The sequence below is a fragment of the Coturnix japonica genome, chromosome 5 (genome assembly GCF_001577835.2).
Source record: "Coturnix japonica isolate 7356 chromosome 5, Coturnix japonica 2.1, whole genome shotgun sequence".
NCBI lineage: Eukaryota > Metazoa > Chordata > Aves > Galliformes > Phasianidae > Coturnix > Coturnix japonica.
Genome location: NC_029520.1, coordinates 22,280,370 through 22,288,483, shown reverse-complemented (window position 1 = coordinate 22,288,483; position 8,114 = coordinate 22,280,370).

Here is an 8,114-nt window from a genome sequence, read left to right as displayed (position 1 = left end):
GGTGTCAGCAGCCCAGCCAAACAGACCAGGAGTAAGAGCATCAGATTTAAAAGCTGAGTCACACAAGGACAGAAAACAAAGACCTGGCAGAGCTCAGGTCTGCCTGTCAACCCATACCAAACAGTCACCTCTGTTTAATAAATACCCACTGGGCTTTGTGTCAGCCTGAACGGCTTCAGGAAGGTTTTTAATTTATTTTCATTTCCACAGACACTGTGCTTTTGATGCTGAATAACCTGTGATTTATTTAATCTAAGCCAATCCTGTCCGGTGCTCAGGTCTGCAAGCAGTCCCAGGGACTGGCTTCCCAGCCCTTCCACCTTTAAGAGAAGAAGACATTTCCTGAGGTGATGCACCCACAGCTGAGCACGGGGTTTTGATCCAAAAGGCAAAGGTTTGCACATCTTCCTACGTGACACACTGTCAGCATCCTGGTGGCACCAGAAAATCATGGGAAAAAGCCTAGAGATGAGGCAGAGGGATGATGAAGGTTGCTAGCCCTGAGATTGAAGATTTAGAAATGTCATCTATCACTCGGTGCTGTTACTTCCACCTCCGTGACTCCAGATTCGGTGCATCAATCTCTGTTATCAACCTTCACAACCTGAAGAAACAGGAGAAAAGAGAAAGAAAAAAAAAGGGAAGCTTGGATTCCAGAAAGTACTGCAAAAGCTGTGCAAAGCTCATTTTTTTTAATTTCAGAAATGCAGAGGATCAGTGTCACTGCTGTAAGCTGCCTGAAGAGGCTATTTTTGTTCTTTGGAAGCTTTTTCCTCTATTTTAGCATGGATTAATTATGAATATTTATGTATATAGCACAAAAATTATGATGAGCAGTTTGCAGGCTGGCTTGCAAAATATGTATACCATATTGTAAAAACCAGCTCCTTTTTCTGGGCTTTATGCCTGGTCACTCACCCTCTCTAAATGGCAGGCAGAGAACAGAGACAATGCATGTTTGTGGTGCTGCCTCCCCTATTCAGAGCACCAAGGAACTGGTGCAGTCAGGAACTGCAGTCCATGCTGGTCCAAAAGCAGCCCCTGCCACTCTGAGTGAACCTCTGCTAAAACACCACTCATCTTTCCTCTGAGCTTGACTAGGACACAGCACCAATTTAACACGCAGGATTTTGTTCTGCTCTTTAATGAGACACACTATTTGGGCTAAATTTGCAAAGGTCTGATACAAGGTACATATAGGAGCTTGCTGCCTGTCTTCAAGATGAGACAGCTACTGGGATCCTGAGTGCTCACAGCCATCAAAAGTTGCAGAGCACTTTAATGAAAGAGAAACACAAAGCCTTCTGTCCGGGGAAGATTCCTACTGGGGAAATTGCACCGACAACTTCAAATAACTTCTCTGCTGCTCCAAGAAACAGCATAAATTAATATATACTGTTAACAAACTGCCACATGCTGCCCCAAAGCAAACAGGAATGGGAAGAGTATTTCCAATACAGATGGTTTCTAAGTTGACTTATGCAAATAGGCATATTGGAAGAGAAGAGCTATTGCTAAATATAAAAGAAGTCATGCTGTCCTACGACTTGTGTGAGCTGCCAAAGAACAAGACAGCCTATCCCTAAGGAGCAAACCCACTTGTTTCTCCAGGCTTTCAATCAGCCCTTAATGTTTAAAAAAAAAAAAAAAAAAAAGAAAAAAGGAAAAAAAGGTGCATTTATAGTTTATAACAAGCTCTTTCCTTTTTAAAATGATGAATTTAAACATCTATTGGAATCACAAGTGGCATTTCCCTCACTGTACCTGTTTATGAGCCGATATAATTTAAAACATCTATAAGCCTTTGCAAAGCCTGTAAAGGGAGAACACCGCATTGCTTCAATATTAGTGCTTAGTGGAATATTGTGAATTAAATTGTGGGCATACCAAAAGCGATTCTATCTGGACCATTCATAAAATGAGCTCTGATATTCTTTTAGTAAGTTAAAAGCTGAAGAGAGACATCAATAATTTATTAGCATTTGGATTACATCCTCTGGCACTTGTAGTTTACTGCCTGCTTGGAGAAAAAGAGGACAGAGGCAATATTGTCTCCTGGGTTGTGAAGTTTTTGCATTCTCTAATATGGTGATGTTGACAAAGGAAGCCTCGTTTTTAGTGTCATTCTGACTCTGACAATACCCACGCCTCAGCATGATGCCCATAGCTCAAGGAAGCATGGTGGGATGAACCATCAGCTCAGTGTCATGCGAGGTCTTTCCAGATACCAGTATGCATGCAATGACATAGGAGGCATTGGTACCATACCTGGTACACAGGTACTCCTGCTTTAAATGACAGACTCACTGTCCAGAGAGGCCTGGGTTTCAAATAGCTAATGTACAAAATTGCAGTGGCTATGGGGAGCAAATACGGCTGGACAGCACTCAGAGAGATGTGAAGCCCAAGACAGGAGCCCTCTCCAGATGCCAAAGTGCTCCTCATTCCTTGTCACCTCCTGCCAAGGTCACTGCCTGGCACTGCTCACCACCTTCATTTCTCAATCAATCTCTTTATTCCAGGCATTTTTCTTTTTCTTTTTTCTTTTCTTTTTCTTTTTCTTTTTCTTTTTCTTTTTCTTTTTCTTTTTCTTTTTCTTTTTCTTTTTCTTTTTCTTTTTCTTTTTCTTTTCCTTTTTCTTTTTCTTTTTCTTTTTCTTTTTCTTTTTCTCTTTCTTTTTCTTTTTTTTCTTTTTCTTTTTCTTTTTCTTTTTTTCTTTTTCTTCTTTTTCTTCTTTTTCTTTTTTTCTTTCTCTCTTTCTCTTTTTCTTTTTCTTTTTCTTTTTCTTTTTCTTTTTCTTTTTCTTTTTCTTTTTCTCTTTCTTTTTCTTTTTCTTTTTTCTGTGTTCCCTCCCTCCCATTCCCTCCAGTGTCCCTGCCCTGCTTCCTACCTTCCCTTTCCCGGCGGCAGTGATGCAGCTCTCCAGCTCTAGGCTTACTAATGCTATTGCTATATTGTGCAGATTTGCCAGAATTTACACTGACATTTGCTCTTTTTCATCAGAATGAAATGTTCTCCCTTCTCATCTATTCCTCTGGCTTGTGCCTTTCAAATTTGGCACTAGCCATCTATTTCTCTTTCCCTTATCTTGCTCTTTCTGATGTGCTGATTCCAGTATCTGAACAATCAAAATGACGTAGCCTTCTTTCCCAGCTTTTCAGTTTCTCAGTCCTGAGGAACCTTTCCCCACTCTATCCCAATCACCACCACTGAGAACTGCACCTCCTCTTACTGTACTCCCCAAGTTGTTCTCAAGTAGTACTCAGCAAGATCATTCCTCTGCTAACTGAATTGCAGCAGAATCCAACCCCTTCCCTTTAGGGACTGCTTGTGAGGGAGGACATCTCCAGCCTCCACTGACAGAGTACACACTGTCCTCTCTGCCCAGGTTGGACACAAAGGGCCATAGGCAGCACAAAGAACCTAGAGCTGCCTCTGCCCTTCTCTATGTATAGGTTGTTTGTTTTCTGCAGGTGCAGACATTTATTTTCTACTCCATGAATACTGAACAGAGCTGGATAAAGCTAGAGAAATGCTCTGAGCGGTGGGCTGCAGTGAAAGGCCTTGCCCACTACAGCCTGAGCCTGAGTGGGGACTTTGCTCATATTATGCCAAGCCTGAGTCGATGTACTCTGCTGTTCAGTGGGACTTTTTAATGCTACTCACAAAGTGCTTTGGAGCAAATGAGGACAAAAGTCTTTTTATAAGTATTGCAAAGGCATTCCAATTTTAATGGGCTGCTACAGACAATTAGGAAGAATCTGAGCGCCTAGAATCTCTCCTCAGCACTGAGGGGCTTCATGAATCAAAGGGGGTAGCAACTGAAGAAACATAAAGACAGGGAATTTGCTTGTAATTGCTCACAACACTTCGTTATCTTCAAAAGGAAAGAGAGCTCTTTAGACACAGCGGCTGACCAGAGGAGCAATCAGCAGTGGCTTCAAGTAAAACACAGTGCATACAGCTGGAGAAAGAGCAAATGCATACCTCTGGTCCTTAGCAGGAACATCTAACTATCATATGGCTTGGCCATCCCCTTTCCAATGTTAAACCCAGGGGCCCAAACCTATGCATTGACCTCCATGTCTCATGTCTTCTGATGCAGAACAGCCATCTGGGCAGCGACATTCCAGAGCCAAGATGATAATCTGGCGGGTTCCCAGTATTTTCCCATGGGAAAAAAGCTGGGCAGTTGCTGCTGTCTCTAGAAGGCAGCCTGCCAGCCTCTGGGGCTCTTGTCCAGTGCCAAGCAGATCTTTAAATGCATGGCCCTCAGTGACAAACCAAAATGAAAAGGTGCCCATACTACATCTGAGCAATCAGCGCTCCAACACAGCGATATTGTGCAGCCACTGGTGTGATCTCTGCTGCTTCTCCTGTAACTGTGTCACTGAAGAAAAGGGCTTTTAAGCATTGGTGCTGCTTGCCGCTAATCGGAGGAGAGCTCTGCCTGACAGCCCTCCTCTGGGAACCATCGACTCCTCTGCTCCTGACGCAGGCAACTGTCACGAAAGATCACAATAGCTATAAATGCCTTTGAAAATAAAATTAAAACAACAACAACAAAACAACGAAGAGAATTTGTTGTCAGGCAAATAATGAGCATAAGAGAGCACTGTAGAAAAACGTTTCCACAAAAACCTGGTAGAGAAATGTGGGTATCTGAAGCTTTCCGATGACTTTGCTCCCCTCACCATGTACTACCAGTGAGGGAGGAGTCCTGCGCTGGTGTCAGGCAGACACCAAACATCACAAGTATTGAGCCTCTGGGAGAAGAAATGAATTAAAGAGGGTGATAATATCTACTGTATGCAAAGCCAGCAAAAGAATTTCTTCAGTCTACAAGGTGACAGAAGAGTTCAGAAGCAACTTCGTACCATTACCACATTTAAGTGTTAGATGTCTCTGGAAGAGAATTTTCCTCTTCCCAATACCACTTTTACCTCACTGGGTATTACCTTTAGTCAAATGTTTTTTGCTAGGCTGCTTGTCTCTCCGTAGCCAGAAAGCAAGGTGAATGCAGTATGTGTTGCTCCTTGAGAAGCAGAAGTACATAACCAACAGCATGCTTCTCTGGCAACTCACAGCATCTCCTGTGATTCCCAAGGAGACGGAAAAACAGCACTGCCTAAGGAGACCGCAGGGGTGAATCCTTGCACAGATGAGGTACAGCAATCTACAATGGCCCTTTACATTTTCAGAGATGAAGGCAAAACCCCAACTCTGTGTGACTGCAACTAGTTCTGCCATATCACTTAAATCATCAGGACATCACGATCATCACTATTAAAAACTCCTGGCAGATCAAGCAGCATTAGCATAGCTATTTAGAGTTAAGTACTTCAGGCTCGGTTCTCCTGGCAGTACGAGCTAGCTGCTGAACATGTATCTACACTGAATACTGAGCTCCCCAAACCAAGCACATAGTAAAGGCCATGCCTCCTGTTCCCAGGATGTGAGACTGGGATTCTGGGGGAAGTGAGCAACTCTGGGCACTCCTTTTGGTGCAGGTGGGATTTGTATAAAGATATATGCATAGCTGCCACCCTGCTTAGATGCAGAACTATAAGGTTTTCCCCAACCTTACATCAGGAAATAATCTGAAGACAAGAAAGGAAAAATCCTGAACTGAGATTTGCCACTGAGGATAATCATCTGAGCATGTCCAGTGCTTTAAACTGTCTTAAATTGTGTGAAATACGAGGCTTAGGCAGTTTGACAGGCTTCCTTTAAAATCTATAACAGCGGACTTGATTGCATCCACTACTTTGCTCAGATTTTGGCAGACAGGTCCAGCAGCAGCTCTGAGTGACACTATCCTCAGCCCAAGGAAGCTGAAGTTCAGCGATGCTGCTTCCCTCTTAGTGATATAAGGGGTAGATAACATTGCCAGACAGGGTCAGCTCAGAGACTGTTTTCATTTAAGCCTCCTGTGAATCACTGAATGTCAATGACAATGCATTTACTACTGCGCAAACAGTGATTTTCACCTGTAATACCCTTCAGATGCAGTGTTTCAATGACCTGACTTGAGAAGCACACTTGCACAACTGCCCCTTCTAACTTCCATAGTGGTCTGTCCTCTGGAGTCTCAGCTGGCTCAGTTGGACTTTATTTTGATGCTGTAATGAGGTGAGCAAATCCAGAGTGAAAGGCACACACTATATACACCGAGCAAGAAATATCTTTATTTGCTGAAGATGTGTGTTATTTCAGGATATTTTCATTTAGTCTGATAAAAATGCCATTTCTATAGAAACAACTGATACAGCAAACAACCAAGAGGAAATCCCATGCTAACTGTCAAGAGCCAACATAATGCCTAACAGATGCACTGCTAGAGATGAGTAAACACTCTGATGTTTTGGGCTTTTAAAATATGTGACCTCTTCCCCTCACATGGTTAAATCAATTCACATAGAGCATGGATCTGTGCTTTTTATTGGTGAGCACACAGAGGTTTGATTTAAAATATCTTTGTTTTACGTAGTCCTAGGAATCCAAGCAGCCTGTGATCAATGAGGTGTTTTTGTCACAGACAATGCTTCTGTGCTTCCACTCAGCACGTAGGCCACAAAGCTGCAGCAAAAGCCACCCAAAGCTCTATGGGAGGATCACCATCTCTCCTATTGTGCTCTCCCGTCAGCAAGAGAGCTGCCACTGATTATTCACAATCCAGTTCTGTTCTCACATATGCACATTTCTTCAAGAACACATCATTTTTTAAAATGTCGCTTGAAACTCCTGCTGTGCTTTGCATTACATTGCTGTGTATACTTCCCTGTTTTGCTGGTTTGGGCTGACTCTTCCAACCGGATTCCTGTGGAGGAAGGTGTGGATACACACTGCAACCACTAATTTGAGGAACAATATATTACTGTCCCATTCAAGTTCAAGGCTCAGACCCTTGCAGAATTAAACCTATAGCACAAGTGGCAACTTGCTACTGAACATTTCTCCCATCAGTCTCAACTCCTTACAAAGAAGAACTTGCAAGGTCTTGGATCTTGGATTTATTGTCTTATCATCAGTCCTCCAGTCCCAAGCAAACCTGTGTACTTCCCACCACTCTGCTCTTCAGCTACTCTGTTTTTGACTTTATTCTCTGTTTTCTCCAAACAAATTTTTAGGATTCTTAGGCAACTCATCCTAATATGCACCTTCTCTGCAACACAAATAATATTATTGCATTTACATCTTTACTCTTTCTAATCTCACTAAGGCCACTGCCATATTGTCTTTGTTGTTATTATCCCTTCCATTTTACACTTCACCAATAAAGCATTTGGTTGTAGACTCTCAAGCTTCTCTGCTTTGAAAGACCAAAAACATCTACCAGAGAGTCACATCCAGTTATTTGCTTGTGGCAAGCACAAAGAAAGGAGTGAGGAAGAATATTAGGGCTTGTGACAAAACTGATGAACTCTCAAATTAAATCTCACACAAAATAGCTCTCCTTAAGTGAGGAATGCTTGAGTTCACCTCCAGCAACTCTTACAGATGCTCTGGTGGGAATTTTCCTGCCAGAATAGGTTAGTAGATTCATGCAAGCGTGTGGATACTTATAATTTATAGGATAAATATGAAGACGCAGAAACATGATTTATTGATAGAGCATAAGCTATATATAGCATTCTTAACTGTATTATTAAAACAAAAGGTAAATAATTAATGGAAGGAAGAAAAGATACATAAAACACAGTCAGTCTTGACAGGAAGTATGCCTGTCTTGCCGTAATTAAGATTAAAAGTATTTGGAGAGCATTTTTTTACATCTTACTGACAAAAAAGATTATTTGCTTACTTCATATACCCACTAAGAATCATTGTGTGTGGCTGTGGAACTTGTGCAGCCAATGTGAGCAAAACTGGAGGGGGGGGGAATACTTACATCTGCTCAGGCTAGGATTACCAACTGTGCATACTGACCAGTTACACCTGGTTAACCCTCAGTTTAGTTTCATGTTAGATGCAACTCAACACTTGCTAGTTTTCCCAAATCAAATGCTGACCATTCACGTGACAAGTCTTGCAGAAAAGTACAGACCAACTTCAGCAGAAAGCAAGAAATAAAGTTAATTTTTTTTCATTAGAGTCTGAAAACCGCTCAGGCA